This window comes from Vigna angularis, chromosome 2 (assembly GCF_016808095.1).
Source record: "Vigna angularis cultivar LongXiaoDou No.4 chromosome 2, ASM1680809v1, whole genome shotgun sequence".
Classification (NCBI taxonomy): Eukaryota; Viridiplantae; Streptophyta; class Magnoliopsida; order Fabales; family Fabaceae; genus Vigna; species Vigna angularis.
Genome location: NC_068971.1, coordinates 5457930 through 5481929, shown reverse-complemented (window position 1 = coordinate 5481929; position 24000 = coordinate 5457930). Strand labels below are relative to the sequence as shown.

Below are 24000 nucleotides of genomic sequence, written 5' to 3'. Positions count from 1 at the left end.
TCATCCAACGAAGAAAGGGATTTCTAATGAGTTATGAGATTAATTTGCTTAAAATTTGTCCAACAAATATTAGGATCGTCTAATGACCAAGTCACCTAACTCTTTCGAATTTTCAAAATAATTTTCGTCCAAAGAGTTCACTCGCCTAGTGATTAAGAACACTAGGAGCTAGTTCATAGCCCACTTAACAAGTGAAAATTTGAGCTCACTAGATTTTCACAATTTAATTTTCGTTTAACAAATTACTTGTCCGTCCAGCGAGTTTGCTAAATCCATATATCTACTACGTATATTAGATTAGCCAAATGGTCTAAGCACTCTTACATGTTTCTTTGTTAAAAAAATAACATATATACTAGTATTAGATAGACCAATTTGACCAAAATGATACATCCTAGATAGATTAACAATCACAATTCACAAACGCATCATTGACTTCCATTACAAACATATTACATAATTACATTCTACCATTCTCAGTATCGGTTTTCAATCCTTACCAATCATACTATCCATATTCATACAATAATTATCACTTTCACTAACATAAATCAATTTTTTTACAACTCGTAAAATCGTCAATAGCTCCAAACAAATTTAAAATACAAAGTAATGCAAAATTCAACTAAACTAGCCCAAACATTATTACTACTCATTCCTTAATCAGTTAAAGCTAGACAAATCAAAAAATAAATAAAAGTTTCCCTAACTTGAAACATGATCCTCAGTTGATTCCTCGCATGATCCTAATAGTTTACATCATACCAACACTATTTAACTCTTTACATGATACTTTTTTAACTACTTACAGGGACATTAAATAACAAATATGAACATATAGTATGGATCACAATTTAACATAGATTCACTTTGGATTATTTTGAGTTACATATGAATGGATCATAGAACCACATATACATCAAAATATTTAACTAACTCTAAATAAAACAAAAAATGAATTTACTATATTTTTAATTATTGTTAATTGATATATAAAATTTTTCATTATGACTTTACCAATGGTCCTTGATCAATAAATAGATGAACAATAAATCAAAAAATTAGAAAAAAGATATAGAAAAACTTTTAAAAATAATTTATACAAAATTAGTTAATTTTATAAAATAAAAATTAATTAATTTAAAAATCTATATATAATTTTAATTTTATTAATAAAATGATTAAATATCATTTTAACTATTGTTAGTCTTAAACTATTTTTTAAAGTAGAAACTCTCTTCACCGACACATTTTCTCTAATTTGTACATAAAAGTTGTTTTACAATTTTAAAATATTTTTTCAAGTCTTTATAGTCTCTGTAATAATAATTAAATAATAAAATACTCTAACTTTCTTTCATATTATTTCTTTAGTGAATAAAGACATTTTATTGTTTTGAAAATCATTAAAGTGATGGTAGGTATGTATGACTAACTACTATGTAAGGATAATTTAGCTTTGTTTTCGATAAAGGGCGATTTCAATTATTTTTAATATATTTATTTTCTAATTAACAGTTACATACTTACAATGCTTTCACATTTTTAAATATTCTCTCAAGTGTCTATATTCTTTGAAAAATAAATAATAAAATGTTTTAACCTTTTTGTTTCTTTTAATGGATGAAGATATATTATTGTTTTGAAATCCATATAAAAGTGATCGGGTACACATGACTCACTATTATGTAAAGACAATTTAGCTTCTTTTCAAAAAGGTGATTTATTTTAAAAATATTAAGAATAATTTCTCTTAAGTTATTTTAATAATCTTTTTCTATTAAATGAACAATATTAGAAATCATAGCATCTTTAAATCTCGTATCTTGTTTATTTGTAGATAAGCAATATTTTAGATTTTAAAATATTTGTCTTTATATTCATTGTAATGATAAAAAATAAATAATGTTCTGACATATTTCTTTTTTATTTTCCATTTTATAAACAATATATATTATTGTTTTGAAGTCATTAAAGTTATGGTTGGTATGATTGACTGACTATTACGTAAGGATAATTTAATATTTTTTTCACTTAAGGGTAATTTTCTTGAAAATGTTAAAAAATTATTTTTAGCATATTTCTCTCATTGATTTAAAATTACAAAAAAGTGCGTGCCATTAGAATAGATTAAAAATAATAGTGTGTTGGGTTTAGTGCACGGAAAATGATATAATTCATATCAAGCAAGTGCGCTCGGAAATGGACAACTATGTAAAGCCACGTGTTCTGAAATCCAAATGTGGCAATAAAGTGATGGACCCAACTTTCCATAATCTTCAAAAGCATATTCGGGTTTAAGTAAGGGATGACCATTATACTCATCTAATTCTTCAAGTTGCTTCATAATTTTTTATTTATATTTAAAATCATTTATGCTATTGTTGTTTTAGAAAAATAAATAAAACATATAGAATATCTTTTTTTACGTTTCAAATAAAAGAGATATTTAACATATAAATATCTTTATAGTATTACGGGGAAATGTTTTTATAATTTTTCTATTTCTTTTAATATTATTTTTATGTTCTTATTTTTTCATTGTATTTTTACTAGGATGGTAAAAAAGAACAAGCCTTGCAACTTGGCCAGAAAAGTGGAACGACCAATTCAACTTAGCAGTCTAGTACAACCTATTTTGTTCAGTATGATAACTTGTGAGACTAGTTCCGCGGATCAGGTTAGCTCAACTCGATCGAGGTTTGGTATAACTTAATTGAGATTTGCATAACTCGATCGAAGTCTAACATAACTCGATTGAGGTCTGATATAAATCGATCGAGGTCTGACATAACTTGATTAAGGTCTAATATATCTTGGTTGAAGTCTGATACAGTTCAATCGAGGTTTCATATAACTCAGTCGAGGTCTAATAACTCGGACATCAACCCGTTTCAACCTTTTTAACTCAAAACTAGTCTGAAATAACCCCAAATGACCATTATATGTCCGTTTTCTCAAACTAGTCCCAAGATTAAAAAAATAATGGATATATCCATAAAATTAATAACCACACAAGATTGATTACAGTTTACAAGAATAACAAATGGCTATAGGCTTCGAGTAAATCTATTTCACTAGTAATATCAACCCCAATTGGAAAGAGAAATAATACTTAGTTTTTTGAAACACTTCTGACACAGCCACATGTCAAAGTGTCATTTTATATTTGTTTTTTCTACGAAGTGGAAAATTGGAACAATAAGTTTTCACTAGCACATTCAGCAGTTGTTCCAAATTTTTATTTCAAAGTTTTTAAGAAACCTAGGTTAAGATATTCTTTCTTCCTTCTTAATCGGTTCTTCCGTTGCTTGTCCCATCACCCAACATTGTTCCCTTGAGACCTAACATTCCACTATTTTTCCTTTCACTACTGTATTTTCTCCTTGGTTTTGTGTTTTTTCACTAAGAGGTGAGTTGCTCCACTAGTACAAAAACAACCTATAACGTCACGCGTTTAACATCCAATTACTGAATAACCAACGTGAAAAATGACCGGTGACACTTTTGTAAATAAATGCAATTATTAGACATCGTTGAGGACTGTAATTTGACGTTAATTGGTAGTAAGACATCGTTTAGGACTGTAATATGACGTCCCGTTGGCTAAATTTCATGAAAATGTTTGGCATGAAGGTGTAAACGTACTTACATATGACATCGAATGACCTAGAATTAGATGTCAAAAGGTTATAAGACGTTGAATATCCTAGAATCAGACGTTATATGTTAGTGAATTCAATAAAGATTTGGACAGGAGGTTGAAGATTCATTCACTTTATCTTAGCGCAAAGCTCTTTTCTCTGCTCCAACTTTTCTCGAATAAAGTTTGGCGACCAACACATGTAATCTTTCTTTCATTTGATATAAATGCATGTTGATTAACTACTTTAGGTATGATTTTCGTTTGTTTTGACCGATTGTTTTTGTGTTCTTCTCTTTCATAGGCACATTCTACTTTCCTTTTCGCTAGTGGCAGCACTTTATTCCAACAAACCCACTTTTTTTAAGATTAGTTTTCATTTTCGTTTTCAAGAACTTGTTTGTTGTTGTTGTTTGTTATTTGTTGTTTTTTGTTTACACTACACGTTATACATCTAAGCTATAGGGTAGAACTAAGAGTATATTGAAAACAACTTCAAATGACCTGAAAATTTGTTCAAAGCACCAAACATCATGAGAAGTCCCCCACCAAAAGTTTCAGCTTAAAATTCAAACTCTAACTATTTTAAATAGTTTTGCAAAGTTTGAAAAAAAAGCAAAATAATTTCTGAAAAAACAAAAAACAACATTTTTTGGGAATTCTAGGTATGAGAATTTTTTTCTACCCCAAATCCATATATAATAATAGCAAATCAGATAACGGAAGTAAAAATTATGGTCGTTTCAAGATCTATTTCTGTTCACTTTTCAAATAATTTTTATACTTCACACAGACCCAAAGTAAGAGCTCCTAGTTTTTTTCCTGAACTAGAGGTTCTAAAGAGTGGTAAAAAAAGATTCAACCAAAACCAATAACCATAGCTATCAAAACCAAAAATCACAAGTTAATACTATTATTGTCATAGCTTTTGATCTTTGTGCTTTGTGGTTTTGCTTATAGTTTATAATTCATGCTATATAAAATTTCCAAAAACTGGATTACATTTGTTGTTTTTTTGTTTTGCATGTGTCGTAGAGATGAAAAAATGGATCACAATTATTTAAAAAAAAACAAAAAAGTTGTTTAATGTCGGGCTAAAGCAATATTTGACGTTAATCGATGTTAATTGACATCAGACATAAAGTAATATTCAACGTCAATTTGCTCTATTGGGGACATCAGATTTCTTTGTGTTTGACATCAATTAACATCAATTAACGTCGAATTTTTTAAATACAACTTCAATTTAACGTTTTTCGATATGACGTCGGCCTCGAGTTCGATGTTAAAAACTGAAAAACATCGACGTTATACGGTGTTTTTGTACTAGTGCTCTTTGTCTTCTCCTTCCCAAGCGTGAGTTGTGGGTGGAAAAGATAAAGTTTGGGTGTTGCGATTTTAGGGTGGAAAGCCTAGCTTCCTTTGTGTTATTCTGTTTTCTTTTGTTCTTTAGTCCTTGTTTGAGGTTTTTCCAATGAAGTCGAATAAGATAATAAAAGAAATGTTCATGCACCAATCAAGTTTATGTGCTCCCAATCACTAGTGCAAAAATAACATTTAACGTCACGCGTTTAACGTTCAACGAAAAAAAATCTAACGTAAAAAATGACTGGTGGCAATTTTGTAAATAAAACGTCATTATAGAACTTAGACCTTTGGTTGTCTTAAATCTCATTTCTTAAAGCGTATGAACTTGCTAGGTTTTCCAAGAGATTGGAGTTTAATGAGTAAGTCTAGGCTCTCTCTACCAAGGGATTGGGTTTGAGTAACTTAGTAGGTTGACATTAGCATTTTAATGAAGAAGACGTCATGTGCATTTGCATAAGAGTGTAGTAGGTGAAATCATACCCCCAACAATATCATTTCATATCATTTCTAATCTTTTCATTCCTAAGTAATTGAGTTACGGAAGTTCACTTTTAATATTCTTGTCTTATATTTACCTTAATTGCATTAAAACCCAAATTATGGAATCATTCTTTAGTCTAAATTAGTTAAGTAATTATACAATCGTTTAGTGTCACACGAGTCTCTTGGGAAACGATACTTGGTCTTACCATTTTATATTACTTGAACGATTCGTTACGCTTGCCGAGGTATTAACACTCCCCCCTCCACGAACGTAAAAAATGTTCGAAATTATCTCATTTTAAGCGTCAATATTAACTTTTTTTTAAGACATAGACGTAGGTCCCCCCTAGAGTGGACGTCAATTCCTCTGCAAAATCATATTTGAAAGGACACTTTTTTAGATGTTAAATGTCGCACATAAAAGGGACTAACGTCTAATACACATTAAACGTCGGATCCCCTTCCCCAAACGTCATTAAGTTGTGAAAATAGCCCAAAGTAGCGCCAAAATGGATTTGTTTTAGCAATTAGACGTTAGTGGTGAAGGGGGCTGACGTCAAATTCCCTTCTAAACCCCAAAAACGCAGAATGTCAGCCTCACTTTCTTTCGTATTTTCGTTTGGGTTTTCGTTTTGTTCGCATTCGTCATTGCTGTTGCAAGGTATGTGTGATTGATTTTTCTTCGAGGTAGCTTATTTTGCACCGATTAACTTTAGTTTTCACCAATTAAATTTCGTTTGCACCGATTAATTTTGGCTTATGATGCAGTTTTTTGCACGAGTTGACGAATCTCGGCGATGGCGATGGCGTTGAGTGGTCATTCTCCATTGCTTGAAACTTATAATATATATAGTTTTATGATGTGCTGGAATGTTTTTCTGTATTTCAAGTGTGGTAATATTGTAAAAAAATGATTTTTTTTAAAAAGAATTGGACGTCGGTTTAGGGGGGTCCGACGTCACAATTGACGTCCGGTAAGGGGATCCGACGTCAAAATTGACATCTCCCAATAAGACGTCAGATTTGGATTGGACGTGAAATGTCGAAAATAACATACGTCAAAAGCATTTTTTGTAGTAGTGAATCTACCAAAAACATAAACAAAGTAACAACATACCAACTAAAACCAATCCAATTTTATGGTTATTTCTCATTGAAAACTAAAAAAATCAGCATTGAAACATAAGTGGGAAGCAAAGGCTAAATAAATGGATAGCAACCTTAAAGGTACTTTAATCTTATAAATTTTGGAATTTTTTGTTTCTTTTTGGCATCGCATATTCACATATACGCCCCTGAGAAAAGGAAGGATCTCTGATTAGAATATCACAATAACACTTTCACTTAAATTTTTGAATCTGCAACACCAAGATTAGAAAGTTTATAAGCTTTAGGTTAAAATGCAATACATTACCCAGTGACATATACCATAAACACCCAAAACGAAACACAAACATTTATTATTCCATGAGATCCTAGCCAAAGTGAAACTTCAATTTAAACATAATAAACTATGAAGCAAGGATCTCAACTCAACCAACTCCATTGAAGATTTTTTCATCTGTGCTTTACTATAATAGGACTCCTTACTATATGTTTTCCATCTGTCCATCGCAATTCTCCAAATTGATAAGTTCTCCGCTTAGTTACACTGCTTGCCTACACAGTCACCTTGAATGTCTTCTTTTCACCAATTTTATTGAAAGTCAAGGAATTTAGCACAACGAAAATGTTATATCCAGGTAATTGGGCAGTTGCAGTGTATGTGCTTGGTGTTCCAACATTCGTTATTGTGCGAGTAATGGTTACGGCTTTTAAGCCTAGATTTGGCAATGTGATCGAAGGGTAGTTCAAATCTGTTACACTGTGAGTGCCTGAACAAATGAAAGTTCGGTTGAAGTTGAGAGCAGAAATGAGCTGTTGGTTGTATCCATAAGCACATAAGAAGTTCAAGTAATCAGTGAGGCCTTGATCGTAAACGAGGTCGGGATGTATGGCAAGGTCAGGTTGAACATGTCCTGAACCATAAGCAAAGGGAGTTGCAAGTTTTCCAACAAACCCGTCATGTATTGGTCTATTAGTGTTGTCACGTGTGGTTGCTGCAATATGCACGAGTGAAACACAGTTCATAGTTTTTCAATTGAGAGAACGATTTAATGAATAAAAGTTAATTTCAGACATGTAATTATAATTTATAGTGTGGTCATGATTGCTGACTTTATAGCAGCAAGGCTTCAACTAGGATAACATGTTTTGATAAGTCCAGCGATGCCAGTAACATGAGGGCAAGACATGGAAGTTCCTTGCATTACATTGAATTTAAAATTATGACGACGGTCTATAGGCAAGTCAGATGCACTTGCGAATTCCGAGTAGGCAGCAAGTATGTTCACACCAGGCGCAGTCACGTCTGGCTGAAATAAAGAATCACATTCAGTATATACACACACACACACACATATATATATATATATATATATATATATATATATATATATATATATATATATATATATATATATATATATATATATATATAGTTGACGATACTAGTTAATCAAATGGTAATTAATAGTTAATTGGTGTGGATGTGCACCGCACCTTGAGAATTGCTGGCTGTAACTTATTGGGTCCCCTAGATGAGAATGAAGCCATAGCTAGAGCTGGCTTTCTTCCAAATAATGTTCTTGCCAAGGACATTCTTATGGTAGCACCTGATTTAAAAGGATCCCTGTGAAATATAGATGAGTGCATGTATGAAAAATGGATCACTTTTTTTTGTTTTGTAGCATATAATTTGGAAACGGTATAGAATTTTTAAAAGGTGTGCGGGGGAAGGATATATTGAGAAACATGAGTATATCCAACCAACGAGGATACTATATACGTCAATCTAATCATAGTGAAACATAACTATATCAATATTGTACTCTGTTAGTATTTTGAGGTTGTGAAAGGAATAGTTGATGGGATAGAAAAAATGTAGAGATAATTGAATGTAGAGAAAATGTGGAGATAGTGGAATGTGAAAGTAGTAGTTGGAAGAAGTGTCGTAGTTGTCTTTAGTTGTAGTAGATATTGGTTTCTTACATCAAATGGTAGAGTTCATGGATATTTATATATCCATAGACATGCTAACCACAATTTATGTGGAATGTCCTAGATTTTATCTATGTAGAATATTCTTAATTTTTTCTTTCTATCTTAAGCTTTTCTACAATATTCTAATTTTTTTATTACATTTTAGTACTTTTATCTTAGGACTTTCTATATTCTTCTAGAATTTGCATTAAATTTTAATATTCCTCCTTAATGAAAATTCAGTAACTCCCAACATAGTGCGTAGTAGTTCAAATCTTGGTCGTGGTAATGCCTTCGTAAAGATATTTGCAATTTGGTCTTCTTTTGAACAGTACTCGAGTCGAATTTATTTAGTTGTCTCTTCATCTCAAATGAAATGATATTTAATGGCTAAATGTTTTTTTCTTTGATGATGTACTGGATTTTTTGCTATTGCTATTGCCGATTTGTTGTCGCAATAGATAATAGTCGGTCCATCTTGTGGTTCACCCATTTCTTCAAGTATTATTCGTAGCCATATTGCTTGACTCGTGGTTTCAAAAACTGCTACATACTCTGCTTCTGCTATTGATTGTGCCACGATTGCTTGCTTCTTTGATGCCCAAGATAAAATACCCGATCCTAGTGAGAAAGCATATCCTGACGTACTCTTCATGTCGTCCATTGATCCTGTCCAATCACTATTTGTGTAGCCAATCATCTTTGAGTTAGTCATGGTTTTGTACCATATACCAAACTCCTTTGTGCCTTCTAGATATCTTAAAATTCTTTTTCCTACTCCATAATGTATCTGACTTGGCCTTTGCATGAATCTTGATAGAAGACTTGTAGCATACATAATGTCTGGTCGTGTGACTGTGAGATACAAGAGACTTCCAATTAAGCTTTTGTAGCATGATGCATCTATCTCTTGTGCTCCATCATCTTTTTGTAGCTTCTTGTTTACCAACAACGGAGTAACGACAAGTTTACAATTATTCATCTTGAACTTCTTTAGGAGAGCTTCAATATATTTCTTTTGAGAGATAAATATACCTTATTTTTGTTGTTTCACCTCTATACCGAGGAAATAGTTCATCAAGCCAAGGTTGGTCATTTCAAATGTCTTCATCATGTCTTCTTTAAATTCTTTCATCATCTCTATATTGTTTCCTATATAGATAAGATCATCGACATATAAAGAGACAATGAGATGGTATTGACCTTGTGCCTTAATATATAGTGTGGGCTCACTTTTGCTCCTCATGAATCCTTGATCGATATGTAGTATTTATCAATCTTGTTATATCATGCTCGGGGAGCTTGCTTCAAGCCATGTAATGCTTTTTTAAGTCTTAGTACTTTGTCTTCATTGCCTTTGTTGATGAAGCCTTGTGGTTATTCAACATAAATCTCTTCTTCGTTTTTTACTTGGCCAATTTCTATCATTTTACTGTCATAAATTTTGCATGTGTCTTTCTCAAAATGAAGAGAATATCCATTCTCCATCATTTGGCCAATACTTAAAAGATTCTCTTTAAGATTTGGACTAGTAAAACGTCTTTGATGAATTTCGTACCTTTCTTTATCTCCACCATGACAGTTCTTTTGCCTCGAGACTCCATTGTGGTGTCATTTCCTAGTCAAACTTTGACATTGACAAATTTATCAATGTCTTTGAAGATGCTTTGATCTTTTGTCATGTGATTGCTGCATCCACTATCCACGTACCAACTCCCTTCTCCACTAGGAGATTCTTGATTGGCATAAAATAAGAGTTTCTCCTGATTATCTTCTTCCTCAAAGTTTGCGTTATTTTTATTACGACAATACTTCTCTACGTGACCAAATTTCTTGCAATATTTGCATTGAGGTTTTCCATGATGCCAACAATCTTTTTCCAAGTCACTTGTCTTTTTACATATGCCACATGGAGGGTATTTTCCTTGACGAGTCATAGAGAAGCTTCTAGGATTTTCTTTATTTCTAGAAATTTCTTCTCTACTTTTATTTCCTTCATATTTTTTATTCTGATACCATAATTTTAGTTTTGATTAAAAGGCATTTTCAACGGAGTTTTCTTCATGTCTTTTCAATCTTTGTTCATAAGCTTCAAGAGAGCCCATTAGTCGTGTTACTTACAATGTAGTCAAATCTTTTGTTTGTTCAATCGCAGTTGCGATTGCATCATATTTTTAGGGAATAGAAATTAAAATTTTTTCAACGATTTTTTTGTCAAGAATATTTTCCCCATAGGCTCTCATCTGACTAACTATTTCTTTTATTTTAGAATAATAGTCTTTAATGGTCTTAGATTCTTTCATTCTTATTAATTCAAACTCTCGTCTTAGAGAATGGAATTTAACATTGCGTACCTCATCGCTTCCTTGAAACTCCTCTTGTATTATGTTTCAAGCTTGCTTTGCACTGGTGGCACCAATTATCCTTAGAAAAATTGTGTCATCAACTGTTTGTTGAAGAACAAATAAAGCCCTTGAATCCCTCTTCCTCTTTTCCTTCAACTCTTTCTTTTGAGCTGCAGTAAAAGTGGAGGTGTCTTCTATAATAGTGAATCCTTCTTCTATGATGTCCCATAAATCTTGAGAGCGGAAGAGTGTCTTCATTTTGACACTCCAAAAATCATAATTTTCTCCTTTGAAAATAGGTGCTGGAATTGATGATGTTTGATTGGTAGAAGCCATGAGTTGAGGAAATATTTTGGAGGTAGTACAAAATGGAGTTATAGTTTTGTTTAAGGTAGTTGAAACCGAACGTAGCTTTGATATCACTGTTAATATTTTTAGGTTGTGAAAGGAATAGTTGATGAGATAGAGAAAATATAGAGAAAATGTGGAGATAATAGAATGTGAAAATAGTAGTTAGAAGAAGTGTTGTAGTTGTCTTTAGTTGTAATAGATATTGGTTTCTTACATCAAATGGTAGAGTTCATGGATATTTATATACCAATAGCCATGCTAACCACAATTTATATGGAATGTCCTAGATTTTATTTATGTAAAATATTTTTGATTTTTTTTCTTTTTATCTTAAGCTTTTCTACAGTATTCTAAAATTTTTATTACATTTTATTACTCTTATCTTATGAATTTCTGTATTCTCTTAGAATTTGCATTAAACTTACTCACCAAGCAAGTGTAGTTCCCTGTTGCGGTTGATTTCTAACAACCATTCCCTTTGCACATGCAGATACAGCCTCCTGACCCTCCGCAACAGATATTATCTTTCCGCAGGAGGGTGTTTAGCATTGGAGAGGATCAGCGAAAAGGCCTGATTCGGTGGCAAATCTACATAAAAAACTCGCTCCCTGCACGTATGATACAATTGTATTTATTTCTATTTGCTTGATCTTGTTATTAATTTCCATAACAAAATTTACATTTAAAGTTAAAGATCATTCTTTTATATTTATATTTATTTGATATTGTTTTTTTTTATTTTATTTTTTATGTGAAATAAATGTAAAAGTATGTTAATGTAAGATTAATATTTTAAAGAGATAGTTGAGGTGTTAAAGGTAGTTTTAGGTTGTAAATAGCATATACCTCGATTTGTTGATTGTTGTTGATGGTTAAGGTACTGCTAAAGTCTCTGTCTATGGTGAAGACCCAAGGTGCAACGTTCACCACAGAACCAGGTATTGGTCCATCGTTTCCAGCAGAAGCAACTAAAAGAAGTATGTTTCTAAAAATAGCATGAAAGGCTCCCATGGAAACCTCGTCAGTGAGTATTCCTTCCGGGCTGACATCGTGAAACCCACCAATTGAAAGATCGATGAGATCGACACCGTCGTCGATGGCTTGGTCGATAGCAGCCAACATGTCCGCGCCGTAACAATCGGCTGCGTCCGTCAGATCCCAACACACTTTGTACGCTGCAACTCGTGCTTTCGGGGACCCACCCTTTGCGGTGCATTACCCACCGCAAATACACTGGCGCCTGGGACGAAATTGCCCCCAGCTGTTGATAAAGTGTGGGTCCCATGTCCCACGAAGTCACGCGCTGTTTGCAGCTGGGCAACAAGTTGGCCGTTATATGCCTCGAAAACTTTGTCGAAGAATCTTGCTCCTATCAGTTTTATGAAACAACCATTCATTTGTCAAATAATCTTCCTCGTATTATATATCAACATAAAAACAGTAACAACGATCATGTCAATTTTTTTAACTATTTTTTAATAATAAATTAATAGTTATTATTTTATTAATCCGTATATTTAAAATAGATTAATCATAAATTATCTAATTAATCTAATTAATGATTATAAAAAAGTTATTAAAAAAATTATTAAAAAAACATTTTCCGAATAATAAATGTTTTGTATGACACCAAGATTTTTCTTTCTTGGTCAACTAAATGATCAAGTAATCCACGTTCCTTGAACATCAAAATGGACAAGATAAAAAGAAAACAGTAGTGGTAGGAAAGTAGGTCTTAGTAGACAAGACAGACAAACTTTAAGAAAACAAAAATCAACAAGAATTATGTCTTCTGAGCATAGAAACAAATTGTGATGAGGTTGAAAATGAAAAAGAGATAATCGATTTTTCTTGATGTGTAACCAATTTAACCAAAGTCGATTTCGGAAGCTTATAATCTGTTCCATCAAACTTTGTACCAAATTATGTTATGCTTATGATAAATGAAGTTATTATTTTTTTTTTCAATTTTTATTTTTTTATATTGCAACCGTTACAGCATTTATATCATCTTTTTTTTTTCAATTTTTGATTTCTTTAATTAAACAATCTTTATTTTTATTATATTTTTCGCATATTTTTCTTCTTTCCCTTTTCTATTTCTTTATCTTTTATTTAATAAAGGCTTAGCAAATATAATTTTTATTTATTTTAAATTTGTTGAAAGATATTTTAAGATGTATTTTTTTAATTTGAAAAAAAAAATTATAACAATTGAAAATAAAAATATAATTAAAATCAATATTTTATTAAGTTTTATCATTATAATTAACTACGTACTACAAATTAAATACTTTAACATATTTTTTTTCATATAAATTTTGAAATGTATAAAAAATATTATGTGAAGATAAGTATTTTTTTTCTTTTATTATAATTCAGTAAGTTAAATATGTGACATACTCAAATATATAACAACTTATATAATAAAGACGTCATCATTCTAATAAAGAGAACCGTCAGAGTATTATAGTAGTTCCGTAGTTGACATTACAGTCATTCACATAAAGGACAGAACTTAAAACTTAAACAGTTTAGAGTATTTCAAAATAACACCAACTTAAATTTAGAAATCCTAAAAAGACTATACTACAGCATCAACATCTTCCAACTCTTGCTCCAAGGGAATCTCCTCGACAACATCTGCTCTCATCCAAGTGGATGATCATCGCAAAGGAAAAACATACACAAGCAGCACACAACACAGAAGCAAGGGTGAGCTAGATAAACAAGCAATAAACATATAGTACAATCAATCGATGTCATCATGCTTAGTTACATATAAAAGAACAATTAAAGCATACCCTTTAAACCATGACTCAAACACTCAACACAACTCATCCGAATTGGTACAACTGTCGAACTATTGGTCGTCTTTGCACTTGCATAGTTCAGCTGGCCCTCCCCAACACTATGCAAGGTAAATCCCCCAATCTGTCTATGTCTAAACTCTAAGACTATAGACGAGGACCTCCCTCTACTCTCACCACTCACACTGTTCTTCTCTATTTGATCATGAACACTGCTTTGAGTGTAGGGATAGACATACCAGTTCAAAGCTTCATACAGTTATACAGAACAACATTAGCACCCCGCACATCACTTTTAATCATCTCACCCTGAGATGTCCAGTTCACACTCAATTTCATCATTTCAATTTGCAATCACATTATTTCAAGCCACACAATTCAATTATATGGACATACATACATCCTGGCAATCAAACAACATCAAACAGCTCAAACAGATGTGGAAAAATATGAAACTCATTGAACCAGGTCTCACAACGCACCAAGATGCAAGGCAAGACAGCAAAAATTCGCACAGCACACCACCCTTGGTGCGTGAGCGAATTTTCCTAACGAGGAGAGTGTTTTTCAGCTAAAATTCGCATAGCGCACCACCCTTAATGTGCTGAGCGAATTTTCCTGACAGGGAGACAACAAAAATTCGCATAGCGCACCAAGTATGTGCGCTATGCTAAACTAAAAATTCTAATACACATTATCAGACCCTAAACCCTCGCATAACGCCCCAAATTCGTTATTCGAATAAATTGACATTAAACTCAAATCACTACCAGTCGCATAGCGACTAGATTTGCAAAGCGAATCACTAGACAGAGAGCAACCTTCTCTAGTCACTCGCACAGCGCACCAACTCGCTATGCGAATAACTAAACAGAGAGCACCTTACTTTGATGACTCGCTATGCGAAAACATTCGCTTAGCGAGTCTGCATAATCTGCAGAACGCAAGTTCTGCAGAATTATGTAACTCACACACCCTTTACCATTTCTAGTCATCTTTCCCAACTTCTAACACCTCTAATTTGTATTTTATACTTAATTAAACTTGTCTAGATGATCTAAAACCTTCCTACTATCATTCTAAAGTAATTACAACTCAAATTCAACTCTAAAACACCAATTTCCACCACTTAGGGACCCAAATTCAATTCAACCATTTTGCACCTGTTTTGATCAGTTTGATGACTTTAACAAGTCACAAATGACTTACCTAAGATATCCCAACAACCCAAATGTGCTAAAAACCCCTAATTCCCAAAATCACTACCTCACTTCCTCTCAAAGTGACCCAAGACTCTACCAGCTTATTCAAAACAGTGCATACTTTCCTTACCTTCCACTTGATCACCCCTCCAACAGAATACATACATCAACATACCAATCTCAAATATCATCTCAGCCCAACCACATCCACAGTCACAAGTTTCCAGCATACAGTTCATACAACAATTATCAAAAATACAATTTCAACCCAAACAACATAGTCACATAGAGATCAGCACATGTATTGTTCATACAACCCATAGAAAAGGATCTAGCTCCTCTTACCTGAGTTTCTCCAAGCACTACTGAAACTGCCCTAGCAGTACCCTTGACAGCACAAAACTCAACCTGCCCCGATCGAAAAGAAGAAGACGTTCGATAGAAATGAAGCCCTCTACTCTGCGAACGCTTGGATAGCACCAAAATTGAATTCCTATGGTTCAAGGTGCTGGAAATTTAGAGAGAAGTCAGAGGAAGAAGAAGCTTTCTAGACAAAGTTTTGGTAAAGTTGATATGGTTTATACATTTTTTCTAATACCTCTATAGTTACAAGTTCTTACAAAATCCACGTATTTTAGTCTTGACTTAGTAATTGAGTTTTATTTGAAAATTATTTTGACAAAACATAAAGTAATAAAAAAAAGCATTTAATTTTAGTATAAAAACAAAAAACAATAATGTGTGACTAAATTATATACTAAAAACAATATTATTTAAACAAAAGAATTTCAATATATCACACGAGTCATTTATTTAAATAATATTATTTAAAAAATTATTATTTGAACAAAAAGGTGATTTGATAATCTTCATTCTTTATCTATTAAATATTTTTTAATGTATCACACGAGTCAAATCTCTTACAAAATTTCACAAATTTTATTTTCAAATACACTTTCAATCACTTCAAAATCCTTTAAAAAAACATAAATTTTACTCTCAAATTCGTTCATTCACTCTCCCTCAAATTCATTCTCATGTGAATGGGATGTTTGTTTTTCATGTTACGAAAAAAGTTTAGAAATATTTTAAAGTTTTTTTCTTTCATTTTCTATTATTTCCGTGCTAAATCTTAGGTTTCCTTTTTGTTTTTTATATATTTAAATTTTTTTACTGAAACTCAAACTAATAACAAACTAAAACATATTAATTCAAACATGCAAAATGAATTTTACGTTTTCATATTTTTATTAAAAACTATGATATTAGACATAGGTTGACTTATCCATATACTCAAGAGAAAAATGGTTCGGTTGATAGAAAGCATAGGTCTATTGTAGATATTGGTTTAGCTTTTATTGCTCATGCCTCTCTTTAACATAATTTTTAGGGAAAATATTTCAAAATATTTTTAATCAAAAATCACATCAAGAGTTTCGGGATATTATCGGAGCTATTCTTGAAGAAAAATTAGTGAAAAACAAAGTAGTTAGGGTGGAAATTTCAAAGCAACTAGAGACTTTGACAATAATGAGAGGTAGACCAACAGAACATGGATTTGTATGTAACTTGGCACATGACTTACACCAGGATTGGTTTTACACTTACCAACATCTGAGGTGGATTTGTGTTCATGAGAAATGATCATGTCTTAAAGATTGGTGGAGTCAATATTATCAAAATAAAATTATACCATGATACTATTAGCACAGTGCAAGAGTACAACATGTGAAGAACTTGAAGAAAAATCTATTATCTATTAGACACTTAGATGTCTTTAGGTGTAAAATCCACACTGAAGTTGGAATCTTAAAGGTGGTGAGAGGAAATACGATAATGATGAAAGTAGAGAAAATCATGGTGAATTTGTATTTGCTATTGGGAGATATGTTGCAAGAAGAAAATGCAACATATGTTGTATCTTAAAAGTGATGATGTAGAATTGTAAACTTTAGACATGTCAAAGCGATGTATTAAATCCTTAAGAACATATTATCTTCCTCAGGCAAAAAAAAAAGATTGATAAGCAAACAACATAGTGAATACTAGAAGTAAACACATATTAGACTTGACTTATTTTTATATACGACAGCAAGTATTAATGTTAGTTTTTTATTTATTTCTTTTACTTTTATAGCATCTGCTTATATTAATATAAAAATTGTTTTATGTCTGTTTAAATTGGATTACCTACTTTTTAATTTATTTTCTCTATTTAGTGTAAATTACACCAATGCTTATATTAATAAAGAAATATTTTTATATTTATTTGGAATGAATCATTAATATTTTTATATTTTATTTATTTACTTTGCTTAGGAACAGTTAGCTAAAGTTATATTAATAAAATGTTATTTTGTGCAAATTTAATAGAGATTTTACTCACTTTTTTATTAATAATTTTTATTTTATGTATTTCATCTATTTTAGTATCGGTTAGACCAACGTATATATTAATAAAAAATTATTCTGTAGCGTCAACTTGTATACCATGTTTATTGTTGTTATTGTTTTTAATTTATTGATTAATTTGTGTTTGTTTAAATGGTCTTAACCTATTTTCACTAACACAAAAGTAATAATTTATATCAGCTAATTTACGTCTAACAACAAATAAATTCATGTAAAAAAAATGATGACCTTTTTGTAAATAAGTAGAAATTGTATGTGAAATTTCTTATAGTTCGACATAAAACATATCATTTACATTAAACACTATAGAATCTGACGTAAATCATCTATTCTATGTTAGATAATAAGAAGTCTGACGTAAATTTCTTTATATATCAGATTCATGATTCTCTTCCTCATTTTTTACCAGGCGAAAATACTAAAAATGCTCTTGCGACTTAGGGTTTGTTCTACTAATATTTGCATTTTTGTGAATGTGACTGTTTATCATGAAACTCAATCATGAATTTGCATGAACGTCTCATTATTTTATTTGTTTTGTTTGTTAGTGTAAGAATACATTAGAGTGATAAAAAAAAAAGTTTGCTTTTTTTTTTCTTTCATGACATTTAAAATCAAAATCCACTAGTACAAGAACATCTAATAACGTCGGTGTTTTTCGGTCTCACATTAAATTCGAGGTCGACGTCATATCGGGAGACGACGTCAAACATAAAACAATTCGACGTAAAGCAAATTAACGTCGAATATTAATCAATTTTTTTTTGTTTTTTTTAATTAATTGTGATACTTTTTGTTAACTCTACGAGACCTGAAAAGCAGAAAAAGAACAAATTTCAGTTTTTTGTATTTTATAAAGCATGAACGATGAACGTGTAGTGTAGTATCAACAAAACAATAATAAACAACAAACAAATTTAATCAAACAACAACAACAAACAGGTTCAACCAAACAACAACAAACAAGTTCAACAAAAAAATAAACAAGTTCAACAAATAAGTTCTTCAAAACGAAAACGAAAACTAACCTTCAAAATGTGGGTTCGTCTGAATAAAGTGTTGTCATCACTAGGAGAGAAAGCAGAATGTGTGACATCCTCAAATATATATAACAACTTATATAATAAAGACGTCATCATTCCAGTAAAGAGAACAGTCAGAGTAGAACAGTAGTTCCGTAGTTGACATTACAGTCATCCACATAAAGAATGGAATTGAAAACTTTAACAGTTTACAGTATTTCAAAATAACACCAATACTTAAATTTAGAAATCCTAAAAAGACTATACTGCAGCATTAGCATCTTCCAACTCTTGCTCCAAGGGAACCTCCTCGACAACATCTGCTCCCATCCATGTGGATGATCATCGCAAAGGAAAAACATACACAAGCAGCACACAACACAGAAGCAAGGGTGAGCTAGATAAACAAGCAATAAACATACAGTACAATCAATCAATGTCATCATGCTTAATTACATATAAAAGAACAATTAAAGCAGACCCTTTAAACCATGACTCAGACACTCAACACGACTCATCCGGATTTGTATAACTGTCGAACTATTGGTCGTCTTTGCACTTGCATAGTTCAGCTGGCTCTCCCCAACACTATGCAAGGTAAATCCCCCAATCTATCTATGTCTAAACTCTAAGACTATAGACGAGGACCTCCCTCTACTCTCACCACTCACACTATTCTTCTCTATTTGAGCATGAACAGTGCTTTAAGTGTAGGGATAGACATACCAGTTCAAAGCTCCATACAGTTATACATAACAACATTAACACCCCACACATCACTTTCAATCATCTCACCCTGAGATGTCCAGTTCACACTCAATTCCATCATTATAGTTCACAACCATGTTCTTTCCAACCACTCAAGCCTCATACATAAACGTACATGACAATCTGTTAAGCAAACAACATTAATCAATCCAATACACGTTACCAGACAATAACAGTCCCAAGAGAACCACTAAACAACACAAAACCCCGTAACTCATACTTAGACAAAGAAAATGGCTTTGAAATCATCACCAACAATTCCAGACATGTTCAAAACCTCCAAAACGACCTAAGGAACGTCCAAAACGGACATCCGGAACCCCAAAAACTATCAAAAACAAAGACAACAACATGCTGATACGCCCAGGGGCGCTCGGACGCGAACTGCCTCGCATCCAGGGGCGCTCGGGGGGCGCTGGGCACGAATCGTCTCGCCTCCAGTTGACAGCAACCATGAAATTTGACTTTTGATGCACTTGAAACCTGTTTTAATGACTAAAGGGGTTCTCTACACATTTGTATTGATGGAAGACACGTTTATAAGTTAAAACAAACATCCATTTGATCACTAGATTCAAGACTAGGTGTATCAAACCCCTTTTGACACTTTAAAAATCCAAATTCACTTCTACAAGTTGCCCAATTTCATTTCTATCCTTTAAAACCCTCAAACCAGCAGATCCATACTAAACAAGGTCACTCTAAACACAAACTTGTTCATAGATTTCAGCACATATATTGTTCATACAACCTATAGAAAAAGATCTAGCTCCCCTTACCTCTTGAAGACTTCCTTTGTAAACCTTGAATCAATCTTCACAAGACTTGCAGCACCTTGGCCTCCTTCCAACTCCAGAAGCTCTCAACTTCACCTCTCTCACGGATTTTGCAACAAAGACTTCACTCCCACAAGTGCAGAACCCATTTCTCATTTTCCTACACTTGTAGATCCGTCCAAGAGACACCATGGCCCCTTAATCCACTAAGAAGCACTTAGTAATTGGAAAGGAGAAACTCCCCACTCTCTTCTCTGGCCCAAGGAACTATCATTATGTTTCTGGAGCATACTCCCCAACTTTCCACGCAATTCCCACTTATTTCAGATCTGAAAACTGATAACGCTCGCGCTAGGGCGCAACAAAAGGGGGCTGGGTGCCACTTTCTGCGAACACCTCACGCCCGGGCGCCCCAATAGGGGGGCTGGGCGCGACTTTTTGCGAAGACCTCGCGCCCGGGCGCCCCACAAGAGGTGCTGGGCGCCACTTTTTGCGCAGGCCTCGCGCCTGGGCGCCCCAGAGGAATAGGGCGCTGGGCGCAAGTCCCCCAACACCACAATTGTCACAACTTTGACAGTCTGGTTGACCCCCTTCACGAAGTCGAAAATACGCATATGAGTACTCAAATCGAAGCTCTTTGAGTCTACTATTCAATAAAAAAAGAATCAACTCAATTGATATTTTCTACAAAAAGTTATAATTAAAATAGTAAACCATGTCAAACTTTGACAGCATTCTATTTTACATTATAACTCGAACTTTTTACAACTCGGTAAATTCTTGAGGTTCTAGGGTCTTACAGAATGCACCTATGAAGGATAAGAACACAAAAATAATTGGTCAAAACAAACGAAAATCATACCTAAAGTAGTTAATTAACATGCATTTGTAACAAATGAAAAAAAGATTACATGTGTTCGTTTTGGAAAAGCTTGAGCAGAGAAGAGGGTATTGCGCGCTAAGATAAAGTAAATGAATTTTCAATCTCCCCCTAAATTTTTTATTGAATTTACTAACCTTTTAACGTCTAATGTTGGGGCATTCACATTTTATATCATTTTGACGTCTAATTCTAGGGAATTAAGTGTTTCGCGCCAAACATTTTCGCAAAATTTACCCAATATAACAAATTTGATGTCGAATTACAATTCTAAATGATGTATAATAATTGTATTTATTTACAAAAATACAACTGGTAATTGTTAACGTTGGCTATTCAGTAGTTGGACGTTGAACGCGTGACGTTATACGCTGTGTTTACACTTCGAACATCTGAATCTTACATTGGTTCATTTAAAAGAATATTTATGAACTTATTTCTTCTTTTGTAATCCAATCTTTATCCTAAATTTGATTTCTCTAGTCATCAACTCTTTTCCAACATAATCAATTTTTTTATTTAATATGCAACACGCTACATTGAAACAAGCTCAGAAAATACTCATTTCATTGTAGTTTTTTTATATTGGTGTAAACTTATTAACACGTTTATATTGGATATGAAGTAGTTTTCAAATATAAATTTACGTAAAACACAATATAGTCCAAGATAAATTTTATTTTTTTGTCATATGTTAGAGGGGCCAACTCTAATAACATCTCTTTTTTAGCCAATGTTATTTAATAGTCGTTAATACCAAAATTTGTAGTAGAATTTATGTTTTATAATTATTTTAACAAATGATTTAAACATTCATACATTTTTTACATAAATTTAATTGTATTTAAAAATAGGGAGGATTAATTAAGCTCTAAGTCTCAATAAATTTAAAAACTTTCAACTAAGTCCATCTTAAATTTTTATCGTCTATTGTGTCCTTACAATTTGAAAAGTATTGAAATAAATTTTTATAATTAGAGTTCTTTTGTCAACCATATGATGGAAGAATTATTTTGCATTATCGTCCTACTTAAACGTCGTTATATAATACTTTGTTACAAGAGATCATGATAGACCTCTATTAAGAACTTGTTCTATTTAATAGAAATTATTTTTAAATTTAATTAAAATTATAAAATATAAAATTAAAAAAATATAAAATTGTAAAAAATTAAAATATGAAATTATAAAATTATAAAATTATAAAATCTAAAATGAAAAAAATTATAGATTATAAAATAACAAAATTATAAAAGTAACAAACTATAAAATTATGAAATTATGAAATTACAAAATTATAAAATATAAAAATATAAAAGTATAAATTTATAAAATTAGATGATTGTAAAAATAAAAACTACAAAATTATAAAATTGTAAAAGTATACTTTTATAAATTTACAATTTTTTAATTTTACATTTTATTTATTTTATTATTTTATACTTTTATATTTTTGTAATTTTATAATTTCATAATTTTGTGGTAATTTCTTAATTTTATAATGTTTTAATTTATAATTTTGTAATTTTATAATTTTATATATTTTTTATTTATTTTTTAATTTTATATTTTGTAAAAATTTTAATTTTATAATTCTAGTTAAATTTAAAAATAATTTTTATTAAATACAACAAATCTTTGAGTGAGATTTAATCATCATATTCTCTTATAACAAAATGTTATGTAATAACATTTAAATAGAATGATAGTGTAAGATAACTCTCAAATCATAATTAACAACAAAATTTAATTACAAAGACTCAATTTTAAAATTTTGAAGACTCAATATGTAACATCCCGAAAATCTCACACTTGTAATTTAATAGTTTATATATATTAACATTACATTTACGGTAACATCCCGTAATCTTATCCTTTAAAAATTTCTAGTTGATATATGTCTATACATGTTGTAAAAAAAAGTTCTTCTACTTTATTCTTCTATCTTTCCCTTCCTTGGCACTGAGTCAGACGATATTCCTTCATCTGCTCCCGTATAACGAATTATACGATCATCGCACATACCCAAACACAAACACAAACAAGTAGGGTGAGCTAACATGCAACCAATCATGTTATAACAGTCACAAGCAACATGCAAATAACGACAAATACAGTACACTACTCCCACATGACTTGTTGCACTTAAACTTGACTCGTCATGACTAGAATGATAGTCGAGCTATGGCGGGTCTTGCACTCGTGGTGGCTTATGAAACTTGGGCTCCCCCATCCTACCACACTCACGAGGTTAATCCGTTATCACTCACCTTGGGCCATACTGGAAGCACCCAAGACTAGGACCTCCTGCTACTCCTCACCACATGGTTCAATCCTCTTTACATGAGAAGAAAGACCATTGGAGTTTCAGGATGACCCCCAAGACTGAGCTCCTACTTTCATTCTAAACACTACTAGGGCACCATCATGTATCCTCTCCTTGAGGATCATGGAATTACGTCCATGAACCATACTATCACTTTGAAACTTAACCCAAGACATGAATAACCGGATACCATCATATTATCACAGTGAATCCAACATATCTCATACATTCACATACTTCTCACATAAATCACAAAATAAATTATCAATTCTAAAATATCACCATAAATGGTCACCGGAGAAGAATCAAATGTTTGACGAATCAAACTCACCATAAACGCTAGTACATATGACTAGTCACAACTTACTGGATTGGACCAGGGCTGCTCTATGATCAGGGATGTACCAACTCTGGTTTTTAAGATTCCTCTATCCTACCATCACAATTATAATTCATAATTTCGTATCTACCACAATAACATGAATTCATTCCAACGAGACATATTGCACAATAGTTTAACAGTACTTAATCTG

The 24000-nt window shown here is 32.0% G+C and overlaps 1 pseudogene; it reads right to left on the bottom strand.

Annotated features, from left to right (window-relative positions):
• Positions 1-7050: 7050 nt before the first annotated feature.
• LOC108327186 (subtilisin-like protease Glyma18g48580) lies at positions 7051-12668 on the bottom strand (annotated as a pseudogene).
• Between the last annotated feature and the right edge of the window lie 11332 nt (positions 12669-24000).